General features: G+C 45.2%; 1 protein-coding gene across 4 annotated transcripts in view; it reads right to left on the reverse strand.

Moving 5' to 3' along the window:
* Positions 1-15,683, reverse strand: part of Plce1 (phospholipase C epsilon 1) — a 277,183-nt gene extending 261,500 nt beyond the window's left edge. Inside the window, exons 1-2 of one of the 4 annotated variants that reach the window (XM_087907930.1) lie at positions 14,268-14,482; positions 776-926 (exon numbers count right to left, since the gene is read on the reverse strand). The gene's annotated coding sequence lies outside the window, so the exon portion shown is untranslated. Of the gene's footprint in view, positions 1-775; positions 927-14,267; positions 14,483-15,590 lie in introns of those variants that run through there. The other 3 variants (XM_087907931.1, XM_087907928.1, XM_087907933.1) reach the window with 3 other exon arrangements.
* Positions 15,684-16,002: the final 319 nt, after the last annotated feature.

Here is a 16,002-nt window from a genome sequence, read left to right on the forward strand (position 1 = left end):
CCTTCTAAGGATTGGTCCACTTCTCCTGCAAGAGGATGACCTTTCCGTCAGTCAGTCACACCCTGCCTCCTCCCCACCCGATGTCCTGCATCAGCAAACCCTAGGGCAGAGATCCTGCTTTGTCCTCAAGACTTTTAACACCAAGCTAAAACTAAGGCGTTTGGTAAGAACACTTAAAATTGTCAGGTATTTGTATCCCGACTCCCTACCTGGGCTGTAAAAGGACTGAAGGCAAATCCTGGACGTAAAATTAGACATTCAGAAAACATCGTTTCAGAAACAGCCAAAGCATTTGTCTCAGCCCCTGTTCTGTTGCTGTGAAGAGACACCATGACTGAGGCAGCTCGTGTAAAAGACAGCGTTTATTGGGGGGCCTGCTTAACTTCAGAGACTTAGTCGGTCATCACCATGGAGAGGGCATGGCAGCCCTCACAGCACTAGAGCAGTAGCCGAGAGATGCCTTCTCACCCGCAGGGAGAGAGGGAGGCACTGCGCCAGGTTTTACAATCTCAGAGCCCACCTCCAGGGACGGACTTCCACCAGGTCACAACTCCTAGTCCTCCTAATTCTTTCAAACAGTTCTGCTCTTTGGTGAATAAGCATTCAAATATAAGCTTATGGGGGGGGCATTCTTATTCAAACCACCATAGTAATACTCTGATGCAAAGAACAGCAAGGCAATAAATCAATAATGAAGTATTTATGAGAAGTATTTACTCCACATAAACCTGCATAGCTTCCTCATACCACAGCATCTGATAACCTGGGCGTTCACCTAAGCCTTCCCAGGAGCCTCTGTGCTAGAAAGAGCTGGTGCAAGCTAAGCAGTCCCCTCTCCTTATTCAGTCCACTTCTACGTGTTGGAAGATGCTGCTCAGATCCGATCAGCCATCACCTTCCGAACCCTTCAAACTGAGTTGAAATGTCTGCAGAGAGAAAAAGTTTAGAGTGGAAATGTTTTCCAAAAGAAAGGAGTGCCAACAGAAATGTCTTTCCCATGAGTCAAGACACAACACAGAGATTTCATCAAGCCCCTTTGTCAAAACATTATCAAAAATTTATAACTTATAAATGATTCCTCTATTCTTATGCTCTATATACTACCCTTCCATAAGAAAAAAAAACTGATCACTGAATACACGGACACTGAATGAATGAGGACATCTTCTCATCATAGTTTTAAAAAGAAGTAGTATGCAAGTGGCAAGAACGGGTGAAAAAGTGAAGAGAAGTGATAACCAGCACACTCCTTGCAGGTCACCTATGGATTCCTCAGCTCATTTACAAAGATGGCACACAGCAGCCAAATATTGAGGTCAGTTTCTTACCTACAGATGCTGACGTTCAATTCTTTAACTTTCATGGCTTCCCCTTTCTGTATGCCTTAGGAACATATTCTTCTTTACATCTAAGCTAAAATTTGGCACTGAATTTGGCTGGTGGTAGATTCTAAGGTAATGCACTGGCCCAACTTTGTTGCCCAGGTTTGCCGCCCTGTTCTTCAATGCCTTTTCACACTAGACACACACTGCGTTTTTCAAGTAAAGAGTCTAAGCGGCTATCCATGCTTCAAGGATGGTGTCGAACCAGCTAATGGTCAAGTTCAGATGCTGCTTATCTTGTGAGGATTAGAAAGAAAGGGAGTTCTCCATAAGGGAGTGGGGAAAGAAATTCCATTTTCATCTCACGGGAAGGCAAATTTAGTAAAAAGCACAAGCCCCAATTAACCAAGCCACAGTGTGGTCACACACTCCCACCTGCCTTCCCCAGAAGCAGAGGCCCAGCTTGCTGCCATATCTGAAGCTGACTGTACTTTTAGAAAAGCACTGGGGATCTCCTGGAATTCAATCAGTGCACACTCAGGAGCCCTGGGCTAATTTTAATTCTGACCTGTAGTGACCATGGCTCTATTAGAGCTATTTTTATTTAACACCAAAATAAAATATAAAAGGGCTCTAGATTAACATCATTCTGTTAGGGATGTAATGAATTAACATGCTGCCTCCACTTAGCTGCAGACATGGTTGACCAGTAGGACATTTGTTAACAAGACAAACACGGCAGTAGATGAGTTATGACAATGCATAAATCATCTGAAGGCATTTGACTACATTCAATCCTCATTCCTTAAAAATAATCTGGAACATGATGCTACTTTTTCAAAGGATTTAAACTGTTTTAAGCCAAAAGCCAATATCATACTTACTAATAAACTCAAAAGACATTTCTTCAAGCTCAGGACTAATACAAAGGGGCCCAATGTTTTCACCCTTAGTTATTAATATACCCAAATCTTTATATAAGGGAAATAGTAAGTTGAGGATAACATAATTTTTTTACCTACAAGTCTGAGGACAATCTACTACAAAATTAAGTTGATTAAGCAAAAAATACTAACATATTTCAAGAAGGCGAAGTTTGAAGAGGCACATGTTTGGGGTATAGAGAGACAGAGTCAGAAGAGGGAAGTAAGGGATATTTCAAATTTCATTGAATCCACATATGAAACTTAAGAACAAAGAAAAATAAAAAGCTAGAGTTAACAAATATATTAACACATTTCAAAACTATGAGTGAGAAAGAAGGAATTAATCTGAAAATTCTATAAACTTCAAGTGACCGATATGAAAACATTTGAGAAAGTCAAGAAACATACCAGGATAGAAAAATCAACTATGAAAGATTCTGAATTAACATATAAATTCAATATAATCCCAATCAGAATTTCAAAAAATTTCTAAGATTTTGGCAACTGTCTCAGAAGTTACTGTAAGTTAATTGTAAGACTATATATCTTAGGAGGAATGTGGACTGTTTGAGTAAGTACAGAATTTTCTGTGTGAGATAGTAACAGATATTACAAGGTCAACTAAAAATATGTTCAAAAATCAAAAGGCAGGTACCTCAGACCTGAGCTTATTTTTAAATATGATTAAGAATCATCCAGCATTAGATGATAAATACTGCAAAATTATTAGCTAATTATTTATTTCAATTTGTGTGTGAGAGTGGAAGAAAGAGTGTCCGTCAAGGATGAGCCCCTAGTTGGTCAGCCAATGCCAAGTGGTCAGTCCTGAGATCATACACATACAAAAAAACCTAATCAATTGAGCAGGCTGTATTCATATGTTACTATGTGTGCGTATGAGAGAGAGAGAGAGAGAGAGAGAGAGAGAGAGAGAGAGAGAGAGAGGAGTAATAACAAAGAAAAAGAGGCCATAATTTTTGAAAGGAGAGAGGGATCTGGGGTGGGCAGCATGGGAAAGATTAGGTGGAGGAAAGGGAGGGGGGAAAATGATGCAATTCTTAATTGGAAAATTAATATCTGAGAGATAAGTATAAGAAAAAATAATCATCAAGGAATAGATATCTGGCAATATAAAAAGTAAATTTTCTGTAAATTAAAAACCATCATGATCTCTCAAAATGGCTCATCAGGAAAAGCCTGGTAGCCTGAGTTCAATCCCAAAACCCAAGTGAAGATGGAGGGAGAGATCAGACTCACAAAGTTATCATCTGATCTACACACACACACACACACACGTACACATGCACACACACACATACATACATACACACACGTGCACATATGCACATGCATACACATGCACACACACTCACACACGCATGCTTACACGCACATGCACTCACACTTACATACATGCATGTACATGCATACACACATATACACACACAGTTCGATAACAAAAATTTTAAAGCATCATAAAAACAAAGTGAAGCACCGTAAGCATTTGAAATACATATTCTTCCCTTTACCGGTAGAGCCACAGTGCTGTCTGTTCCATAGCAGTGGTGTTAAGTGAAGATGCACACTGACATAGCAACGTTCACCCCACTCGAGAGAAAGAAGCAGAACGACACAATGCACTGAGCGTTAGTGATGTTAGTGTAGAACTATAGGTGGGTTTTTCCTTTTGATTTTTTGTCTTTATTGTACTTCTATATCCCAGGTTATCCATCTTTTAAAACTCCAGTATCCAGTAGTCAAGAAAAATACTTGGGCAGTGGTGGTGCACATCTTTAATCCAAGCACTCGGGAGGCAGAGGCAGGTGGTTCTCTGTGAGTTCGAGGCCAGTCTGGTCTACAGAGAGAGTTCCAGGGCAGCCAAGGCTACACAGAAAAGCCCTGTCTCGAAAAACTAAAAAGAAAAAAGAAAAGAATGCTAATTGGAAATTGTGAAACACAGGGAAATACCTGCTAAAAATATGGTTATGGTGGGGGGAGATTGAGAAGGGGAGAGAAAAACAGAGAAGACCAAAGACACAGAACAAAAACCATCACTAAGTAACTAAGAAAAAGCAAACTGATGATAAAATAGACAAAATGCTTTTCATTACTATTCGAGAAACACACTTTCAAGCTATAAAATACCAAGCTTTGGCTAAGGTTAAAAATAAGAAGGATTCCATAAAACTTGAGTCTGTCATTGAAACATCGCTCAGAAAGACCATTCTTACATATTATTAACAGAACTGCAAATTGGTACCTTTTTTCTTTTGAAATGGGGTCTCATTATGTTGCCCAGGTTGGCTGCAAACTCCAGGGTTTAAGCAACCTTCCTATCATGACCTCTTGAGTACCTGGGACAACAGTGTGAAATCATCATACTTGGTTATGACAGTTTTAGGGGGCATTTTTGACAACACCTGTTGGGAGTCTCCTTTTTAAAGTACCCTTTGAACTATTAATTTCACCTCTGGGACTTTGTAAGTTAAAGAGAGAATTAGAAGCTAAGCATGATGGTGTGCACCTTATAGTTGGCAAAGCTGAGACAGGAGGATTATTTAAGCCCAAGAGTATGGGTCAGTCTGGGCTACTTAGGGGGATCCTATCATAAAATAAAAAGTATTAAAAATAAAAATGGTGGGAGAATGTGATCTATGGTAGAGTTTTTGCCTAGCATACACAGGCCCTCGATTTAATCCCAGTATCCAAAAACAAAGAGAGAGGGAAGGAGGGAAGGAGGAAAGGAAACTAAAAACTTGGTCAATAGTTAGTTACACAGAAATTGAATGGAGATTAACCACAAAACACCCAACAATGGGGGAATGTATAAACCTTCTACAAAGGCACTGCAAGAAGAGGCTATGGTGGTGCACACCTATGCGCCAGCTACTCCCTGTAATCACAACGACTCAGGAGGTCAGAGCAGGAGAATAACAGGACTGTACAGAAAATCCCTATCTCAAAGTAAAGCAAAGGACTATGTACGTAGTTTAGTGGTAGGGGGCATAACAGAGTGAGAGGCCTAAATTTTGTGCCCAAAATGAGTAAAAGAGAGTTAATATGAACCCAGAACCACAGCAAGGTTTGAAACTGTTTAATGGTATTGGGACTCTCTCTCAGACAGAATGTAATGCAAGAAACCCAGCAACAGATGCATTCACAAGCTGATCTCAATTCTGGTTAGGAAAGCAAAAGTCTAGCTCTACCTCTCCCCAGGTAGGAAGCATTGGACAAAATGTTGAATTTTCCAGTGGCCCAGTACCTTCAAATCTCAAGAGGGCCAAACTTGAATGCCTCTCCCTTTCAGTCTTCAGTTCTGAATTACTGTCCAGCATTGTTCAGAGTCAAAACCAGTAAATCATAAACAGATATATGAAGTGTGCATTTGTAATTAAAGGATGAAATATAGAAACGGGGAAGACAACTCAGTCAGTAAAGTACTCGCTGTGCAAGCATGAGGGCCTGAGGTGGATCCCTGGAGCCCTGTAAAATAGCCAATAGCAATGGCATGTGCTTGTAATCCCAGAGCTGGGGAAGGAGAGACACACGGATTCCTGGAGCTGGCTGGTTAGCCAGCCTAGCTTACCCCAGTGAGCTCCAGGTTCAGTAAGAAACCCTGTAACAAAAATAAACTGGGCAGGCACTGAGGAGGGCACCCAGTTGTAGTGAAGAGGTGAGCAGGCCTGCTTCTCATCCTGCACAGCTAGCTTAGCCCCAGAATAATTACATGAAAACTGTATTCTTTTAAACACTGCCTAGGCCAATAGTTCTAGCCTTTTATTGGCTAACTCTCACATCTTGTTTTAACCCATATCTAATAATCTGTGTATTACCATGTGACTGTGGCTTACCGGGAGAGATTCAGCATGTCTGACCTGGCGGCTGGCTTCATGGCGGCTCTCTGCCTCTGCCTCCTTCCCAGCATTCTGTTCTGTCTACTATGCCTATCTTAGCTGCTGTTCTATCAAAGGCTAAGGCAGTCTCTTTATTTGACCAATGAAAGTAACACATAGACAGAAGGCTCTCCTACATCACCCAGTATCAACTTGTAGCTGCACACTCACATGCATCATGTGCACACATAACACCCCCTACACATACTCCACACACATGCACACACAAGGATAATACATAGAATTTCAGTTGTTAAAATGGCGTTTGTATTAAAGATTGTTTTGACTCTTAGGCAAGCGACATACGTTAAGACATGATTGCTGGGATGGTGACAGTTCTTCAGAAATGCACAGTGTGGCTAGAAATAAGCACAGTCTCTCGTCCTCTGGGACTAATTGGATCTGGGTTTGCCTGTCTGGGGTGTGGACAGCCTTCACCTGCTGTCAGCCATCTCACGGCTTCACACTGGAGAACCCCCAGCCATTCTCAGCCAGCACTGGGCAGTCAGAAAAAAGCTGGAAGTGTCACTGAAGAATACACAAGGTTGCTAGACGTCTGCTGCTGCATTCACCTCCAGAAATGCACCACAGGAAAGCTCCTTGCCCACATCTGCAGCAGTTCATGCAGGTTTCACAAGTTCTTGTCTTCTTCTCATAGATTCAGACACCAGCCCCTGTCTGCCATGGTCCTGGTGATCAAACCCAGGGCCTCATGCATGCTAGGCCACCCCACTCCATCCCTAAGCTATAGCCCCATTCTTTGAATTCAAATCATAATGGAGCATATTTACTTCACAGCTACGTCTTGTTTTACTAATCTCTACCACTGTGAATTTTAAAATCACGCCCAAGCCACAACTGAAGGGAAAACCTCAAACTCAGTAAGCCAGGCAGAGTCCAGAACAAACCAGCCTGCGGAGCAGTGAATCAGCCTGGACCAGAGCAGCTAACAAAGAACTCGGGCTCTGCCCTGTCCTCTGAACTCATTCCGCCTTTGGGAGTTAAGAAGTGGAGACAAAGTTTCATGCCAAGAGTCTTTTGCTTCTGGGACTATTCTCTACCTCCCAGAGACTGACAGAACACACGGTGGGGACCCTGCAACTCTTCCGAGTAAATGTTTCACTGGTGAAAAGATGTTCGTCAATGGAGTCTGTTCTTGTAGAGGATAACAGATGAATTGATGCTTTCGTTAGAAATGACAGCCTTTAAAGCGACTCCAGTGATACCCAAATTAAAACGTGTTACATGATATTTTAATCCCAGACGTGTATAGCACGCACTGGGTCACATGTGTTTTCCCCAAATGATTTTCTTTCCACTCCCTGGATTTTCCATACTCGGTAATATTATATAGTTCAAATTTACAATGAAGTCATCGAAACAGAGTCTCTCCTTGCTTCTGCCTCCTCTTTAATTCTGAATAAAGAAGCCCCACTGTTTAATTACTACAATTGTAGCGAGCTGTCAAGGAATAAAAATGCATAAATGCCTGCTGAGTTCTGGATGGGGGCACAGCCATAGAAGGGAACCTTTCAAAGTCGCTGTGAGTGGCTGGTGCAGACCCTATAACCTGACCCCAGCAGGGTCACTACCAAGCAGAGAGATAGAACAGGTTTTAGGCAGATTGCTAATGAGTCTGGCTGACACCAAATAACCAGTACTGACTATTAGCCCTGTCAGGATTGTGTTTTGTTTCTCCCGGTACTTTGATCTCACCCCAGTGCTCACACCCTCAATGAAGGGATACTGGGATACTGTCATCTGCGGGGCAAGGTGGGGCGGAGGGACACCTTACACCTTCCAACTAGAGGTCAGAGTTTATATTATATTCTGAATTTGGAGCAGAAACTGAGTTGAGGTTGGGGGGCTGCAAGCATCATCCTGTACCACATACTTCAGGCCCTGCTGGCTGGCTGGCAGGAAGCAGAAGAAGAAAGGTCCAGTAGCCTCTAGAATTGGCAACCACTCTGCTTTTGGGCAGAAGACCAGGAGACCTCAGAGACCTCAGGCAGGGCCAGCTACTGAGCCCCTAGGAAACAACCCTGGATCACTGCAGTGAAAAGAAGTTAGACTATTTTCCTGCTCATGGTAGCCGGGCGGTGGTGGCGCATGCCTTTAGAAGGCAGAGGCAAGAGGATCTCTGTGAGTTCGAGGCCAGCCTGGTCTACAGAGGGAGTTCCAGGATAACCAGAACTATATAGAGAAAACTTGTCCTGAGAAACAAAAACTAAAACAAACAAACAAAAACCCACACTGGTTAATATGTGTTGAATTCTTATTGTATATTAAGTGCTGCTCTCAGCACTACACAGATTTCTCTAATTCAGTTTCACAACCTAACACATAAGTGACACTATCACCCTCCACTGTGTGCACTCAGACACTGCGACTGCATATCTTGCAGGTGGACAGCCACACCAGTTATTAACAGTGGAGCCAGGATAGAAACCATCCAAACAGCCAGCCTCCAGAGCCCAAACTTATAGAATGGAATGAGGGAAAATCCAGAGTTACATTTCTTTCGCATCTAATCTGTGTGTTAAAGATCGTACATATTGTATCTTTACTTAGGATGTAGTTCCCTCTCCACATTAATGCTTCCTGTCATGCAAAATATCAGGTGGCGCCAATATATAAAGCAAGAAAGAGTGGAGCTACTCAGGAGAAGCAGAACGAAATGCTGAGGTCTCCATGGCCAGCACCTCACTCACCAGACTGAGGCTCCAAACCCTCTTGGAACAGTGTTTAAAATAAAATAAAATAAAAATAAAAACACCTCATCCAAATGATTATCTACCAGAATTAGATGCTTGAGACTCAAAAGAAGTCCCAGCAGAACACTGATAATCATCAGCAAAATCTAAAGAAAAGACCAAGATACTCCTACTTGCTGTCACTGAGGACTTAAGAGACCCTGATCCCTGTCCTGACACTAAACAGCTCCTGTCTGAGGAACAAAGGGGCAAAGGGAGGTGGAATTTGGGAAAGTCAGGAAGGGGCAAATCCAATAGACAGGCAGAGGTGGGACAGAGCCAGCGGGGCACCAGGGCCAGCGGCCTGTGGTCAGGAGGGAGGTCCAGCAGGAACGGAGGTGGGAGTAGGGGTGCAGGCGGCTCTGCCTGCCCATCCTTTTCCTCAGGCTGCCGCTGTCAGAGCACTGTGACATAGGAAGGACAAGAATGCAACAGGACTTCAATCATCAGTCTGTGAAGGGAAAACAAAACCAGCTACACTGCCCTTCTCACCAAATCAAACATTGCCTTTCCCTAACCTACAGCCATTCAAAGGTGAAAGCTCCAGGTACCTGCTTTGGGGATGGTGGGGTTCCCAGTGAAGAGCACCGAGAGACTTGGACCCACAACATAGCTGTACCTGCACTAGCAGGAGCCTGGGCAAGACTCAGACTTCTGTCTGCTCCTGCAAGGAGCAGATGAAAACTCGCTAGGACTGCAGGTTAAGCACTTTAAGGCTCACAAAGCACTCAGAGGCAGCGCCTCAGCAAAGCTCTCAGCAAAGGCAGGCTTATTGCTCTCAGATCTGGGTAGCTTTAGCTTCACCCTGAACCACTCTCCAATGTCTCCTCCACGCTGCGTCCTGATTCCTAAGCTGCTGTGACAAATGACTGACTACACACTGACTGAAATAATAACACAAATCTGTTACAGTACAGCCCTGGAGGTCAGAAGGCTCCGATAGGCTGCAAGCCTGTTTCCTTTGGCAGGCTCTAGGAAAGAATTCAGTTTCTTGCCCCTTTTCCACCCTTCAGGCTGGGGATCAAACCCAGAGCCTAATACGTTAGGTTGGTGTTTTACCAGCTATCTGCCTGTATTCTTTCCCTCTCTTTACATCATACGACTTACCTCTCTCTACACACTCTGACCTTCCGTCTCCTTCTTATAGGAGCTGTGTGATGAGATTTAACCTACACAGAAATCCAGGAAAATGCCTTACTTTAAACACATCTGCAGACTCCATTCGGTCATATAAAGTGGTATATCCACAGATGCCAGGGACTTACCCTGAGTATCCTTGACCTCCCACATGTACCTCCCAAACCCCAAACTACATCCTTTCACATCAAAGATACAATAATGCAGGTAGCTAACTTATTGAAGAGTCAGTACATGTTATATAAGGACCTATGCAATTTGCTTTGGGCAAATCATCTGACTCGAGACATTATTTTTAATTACCTTACAAAACAATTGCTTATCCAGGGCTACAGAACTGTCTGGGGCAAGACTATACTCCGGCAAGCTTGGGTCTAGATACTTCACCTTGGACAAGAAGGCTGTCTGAACCTATCTTTAGGTCACACTACCTGGTGGGAGAAGACACAAAACCATCAGGAGACTTCAAGACAAGAGGCACTCATGTCCCGTCACTAAAGAAAGGGTCCGGCAGAGTCTTTGGTTAAAGGAACACACAGATGGCAGAGCACTCAGAACATGTCCCCATATACAAAAGAAAATCTTTGGGGTTTCCAAAAAAGCCAAGAAGAAGTCACCTGAGGTTTCCTGGGGCGGGAAGGAGATGTAAGAAGGCCGTTCCTGTCTCTAGCTCGAACAACCTTGTTGCTGCATCTGACTTAAAGAAATAATTCATGTGAATTCCTGGAGAGAGTTCTTACTGAGTCAGGTGAATCTAGACCCTATGAAACAGGTTGAAAAGCCTGGGAACCCTGGTGGTCCAGAAAAATATCTCTGTCACCGAGCTTGGGAACAAGTCCTTGCCTCCACCACATCACTTAGGGATACAAGCCCCCATGTTCCACGGGTTTCAACGCAGCCCAGTTGTGTCTCTACTATCCCTAAATATCCAAAAATGACCTTTTTTCTTTCCAGGTCTCATACAGTCAATGGCTAAAAGTCCAAGTGTTACTGACAGAGGGCAGGACGGGGCAAGCTACACAATTGCTGGGCATGCGTGATGAGGTGGCTTGGGTAGTCAAAGCTCTCAACTCTCAACCACTAAACGATTTAGCTCTAGTCTTATCTGAAACTTTCCAATGGGCTGAATTAAAGTTATTACGTTTCACCTAGTCACTTGTGTGAATCATAAGCTCAAAGTCAGATGCAGGACAGCACAGTGCTCAAGAGAATCGATTCCAGAGCCAATCTGCTTTCATTAGTCTTCGCTGTGACTTAGTGCATGTTAATCTTCCGTTACCTCTGCTTTGTCATCTTCAACAAGACTTTAATAACAGAATTATACATTCCTCAGCAGAAACTGAGAAACCAGCCATCATATATAGAAGTCATTTTGATTGTGTCCACATAAAGAGTATATATGCCCAATATTACATACCGCGTCTGTCCATTATTTTTGAAGATGTATAAACAGTTGTTGCCAGCTAAGAAAAGGAGACTATTGTAAAATCACACCAGGCTGGACCAAATTTTGTTGCCAAACTATAAATTTACAGAAGGCTGCAGGTAAGGGGTCAGGTCTCTAGCACTTCCGCCCAATGCCATAAGAATAAAATACATTAACAGATGACATATGTGACACACTGTCTAGTGTTACTTTCATCAATATAGACGGGGAGAGCTGTAAACAGGAAGCTTTAAAGATTTCATTTGGAAATCTGTTCCCTTTGGAAACTACACTCTGTGGAAACAATTCTCTAGGGCGGGCCTTTCTGTGTCGACGGCAATGTCCTGTATTTGTACTGTGTATATAGCTACGTGAAGCATCCAAGCACTTAGATGCGGTTAATTTCATTTATTTTTAACTCATTTAAACTTAATCATATGTGGCTAGTGGCTACCATATTGACAATACAGCCACAGAGAGCTATGCTCCCAATCTGGCCCATGAAAACCTACTTAAGCCATAACTCAACTGAATTAACATTAAATTAACAAGCCTGAATTCTGCATCCAGGAAGCAAAGGGGAAGAGGGAGACTCTTAACTTCCTTGCCAGGCCTCACAGCTGGTGCCCTTTGATACATCCTTCCTCTTTTCCCATTCCCCATCTCATCAATCCCCAGCTCTTGTCTTGCCCACCCAAGGCTCACCAGGCTACATGCTTCTCTCAGTCCCCTCCATGCCTTCCATCACTTGTCAAGTGGTCCCTAAGGAACAGGGTAGGAGCCCAGGACTGTACCAGCTGTCCTCCTCAGGCTGCTGTGGAAAGCAGAGACTGCCAACAAACACAAACCTGCAGGACGGCCATGATTCTTGAAAGTGTCCCCGCTACTTACAGAACTCTTCAACTTTTCAAATTTCCTTTACTCGTTTAGGAATCTGCGGCAAACTACACACACGAAACAAATGCCAGCCACCAAGTATAAGATGGAAGGCCAAAGAAACACGTAACCAAGAACTGTTGTCCATAGATAAAGAAAACCAACAACGCTACTGGAGTCTAGTGTCACCCCCGTATGCTTAAGTATGAATTTTTTCTTATGACAAAGTTCAAATCTGGAATGAAGCAAGAAGCTCGTCTTACTAGGAGGACTAGGGAAGAATGTTCCTCCAGCTTAGTCTCACCTCTTACCTGGTCTTGAGCCAAAGATGACCAGGAGGCACTCCTGAGCGCAAAGCAAATTGCCCGGAGGGGGGCGGGGAGGGCTGTCAGCAAAGGATAAGCTGCTGGTAAAGGTGTCTCTAAATCCCTTTGGTTACACTAACTCCTATGAAATAGAGCTTTATTTTGTACAAAACAGAGTCTTAATATTTAATACCTGCCCATAATTATTTCTAGAGAGCCTTCCAGGTGTAAACATCAGTCCAGTAAAGTCAGAGAGCAGATACCTTGGGTGGGGCAAGAAAAAAAAAAAAAGAGAGACATCTGCATAAATCTCACAGGTCTACCCAGATCAAAGAAGAGGATGCTGGCTGGCTGTTTCAAGTTGGGGCAACAAACTTGAGAGTGAAGGCTGTTTACCCTTTAGATCTGTCACTGGGGAGACTGGGGGAAGTCAGTGAAGAAGAGTGCATATCCCACAACAGTGGTGTTCAACCTTACTAACGCTGTGACCCTTTAATAAATACAGTTCCTCATGTTGTAGTGGCCCCCAACCATAAAATTATTTTCATTGCTACTTCAAAAGTGTAATTTTGCTACTGTTACAAATCATAATGTAAATATCTGTGTTTTCCGATGGTCTTAGGCAAGCCCTGCCAAGGGGTTGGTGGGCCCCAAAGGGGTTGCAACCCACAGGCTGAGAACCGCTGCTCTAGAGTCTATACTGCCAGGCATTCATCAGAAAAGCCAGGGTTGTGTTTAGTAACTGAGTGATAGCTGCCTCTTCCTGCACTGACAACTAGGAACCCAGACTGGCATCTCTGTATGGAACCACCTGCAACCACTCCCCAGACTGGCGGTCAACTATTCCTCCGGAATTCCCACGTTCCTGTGCCTATTCTGCAGCCTTGGCTTCTTCACCCTGCCCCCAAAGGGGTCTCCTTTAAGAAAGTCAAGGAAACACACCAGTGCTGATGGAATTGTGAGCTATGCACAAAAAAAACATAAATAAAAGTTTTTAGCAAAGTCAACTCTAGCTATCCACTCAGAGAGTTTTTTTTTTAAATAACACTGAATTCATTTAATGATAAAAAATTTCTTATACCAATTGAATCAGTCAGTCGAACCAAGTGTGTCTTGGCTTAAACCTAAGCGGGAAGCGTATTTACACTATGCACTTAGCATGTACCTTTGCCAAAGAACTGTGTGTATCTTGGTTATTTAGAGGGACTTTGAAGAAAAGGCATAGATAACCACTCTAGAAGTCACTGGTTACAGTGAGACGGGTCCTGCACTATATTCCCTAGGACTCTGCAGATAAATCTCTCCGGAAACAATGTCTGAGAACTTTCCTTGAATTACGTTGCCGAGTCCCGCCGCGAAAAGGACTCCTACTTTTCTTTGTGCTGGCCACTTTCACACTACACACACAGCTTGAAGTGGTGAGTCAAAGAGGGGTCACCGGGTGACCTCCAGCCTCACATTCCCCGAGGGAAAGCTGCCTGGGCTGTCCCCTGGGAGGCGGGAGCAGCTGGGCCACCAGGTACAAGAAGTCAGGCTGCTGCTGGGCGCGACTCCAGCCCCGAGAGCACCCAGGCCAGCTCTCCGGGGACCGCGGTCCTTGGGGACCCAGCAGCAGAGCCGCAGGCTCACCTTAGATCTCCAGCCAGTCGTGCGGCGGTCCCCGAGTAGCCTGTCCGCGTGCGCGCGTCGCAGGAGGCGTGGGGAGTCCTGGCTTCCGAGTGTCAGCCGCACAGCCGATGCCCGGGAGCGCTCAGGAGCGGGGCCAGTGCCCGGGAGCCAAGCGGGGCGCGCGGCTGCTGTTCACTGCTCCAGCCCGCTGCCCGAACCCGCCCGTCGCCCGCCCGCCTGCCCGCACTCGGGCGCAGCCCGCGCGTCCCTCGCCCCAGCAGTGCGAGCTGCCCGGAGCCGAGCCGAGCGGGGAGGCGCGGGCCCCCGCCCTGGGCCGGGCTTTCCCAGAACTCGCCCGCGGGGTGAGAGGCCGCGAGCGCCGCCGTGGGCCGCTGGGCGACCAGGGGAGCGGCTAGTGCCTGGCCCGCCCCCGACTCTGCCGGACGGGGCCCGCCCCCACCACCCTGCTATCCCGCTCTGGCAGTCCAGGCGACCCTCGCCTGGGCCCCTGACTAAGGCGCCCAGGAGCCACTCTCTGGCTCAGGCCCAGGAGGGAGCCGGCTACAGCTATGCCGGGTCACCCTGCTCCTGGGAGAGAGGGAAACTTTGCACACCTTCAGGGACTGAGGTCCTCTCGCACTGACACTGCCTCCCCTCCTGCAGACCATCTCTGGGTGACAGACCCAGTGCTGCTAAGTGACTTGACCAGAGTTACTCTAATAGGTGTCAGCAGTGAGACTCAGTACTATCCTTCACCCATTCATTTCACGAGTATTTGTAGAACACTACAGTTGGGCTCCCCGACAACCCTTCCCTGTGTGTGGCCACGCATTCCTGTGACCTCTAAGAAAACAAAAACAAACAACAACAACAACAAAGCACTCATTTCTGTTTGGTGTTTCGAAACAAATCTGGAGATTTTTCACAGCTACCAGAAACTTCCGGCTCTGCATCAAGTATTCTCTGCTACTGGCAAAAGTTCTATGCCCCGTCTGCAGTTGGGAGAGCCAGAGACCTGGAGAAAACCCAAAACTCCTCCCATTTGCCTAAACCTGTGCCTTCTCCTTTGTTACCTATTTCACAGAGACCTTTGACCTGACACCTCTCCATACATTCAATCAGAGCTGACCCTTTCGGCCCACATCTCACATCTGTCTTTCTCTTGGACCAAACCAACCCTTCACACCAAAGCCATAGTCTCTCTCGTCCACAGCTTGAATTAATGCAAAAACCTCCAATATCTCAATATCCCCCTCCATACTAGCTCCCCCCCATTATGAGAGGAGGCCAATACAACAGGATGTGTCCAGCCCCCAAACTCCCCCAACTCTACCTGTAACAGACCTACGTATCTGGATCATGGCTGCCTCCCTCAGGTTCTGCTCCTGTTCAGCTTACGTCCCTCTCAAAAAAGATCTCCCCTCCTTGGAGCCTCTAGAGCCCAGGAGAGGCTGGAACAAGAATGCACGAGACAGCCAAAGAATTCTGCCCATAAGAAAACCCTGCCAGCCCTATCCTTACACTGTTTTGCTGTTTTCCTACCGCTAGGATTTTAATGAAAACTAATGTTGCCGCCTCCCACTAGAGCTGGTTCAGAGAGCCTGAGCAGAAGGCTTTGGGGAGAATTCTTTGTTCATAAGCACTTGAGATTTTAGTTTTAGACCAATGAGAAATAAACGACCCTTTACCCCAACCCCAGACTTGGACAGGTAAGTGGAGAGAGAAGCAAGAGATACCTTCACTAATAGATAAGTAA

Source organism: Myodes glareolus, chromosome 7, assembly GCF_982192425.1.
Source record: "Myodes glareolus chromosome 7, mMyoGla1.1, whole genome shotgun sequence".
Lineage (NCBI taxonomy): Eukaryota > Metazoa > Chordata > Mammalia > Rodentia > Cricetidae > Myodes > Myodes glareolus.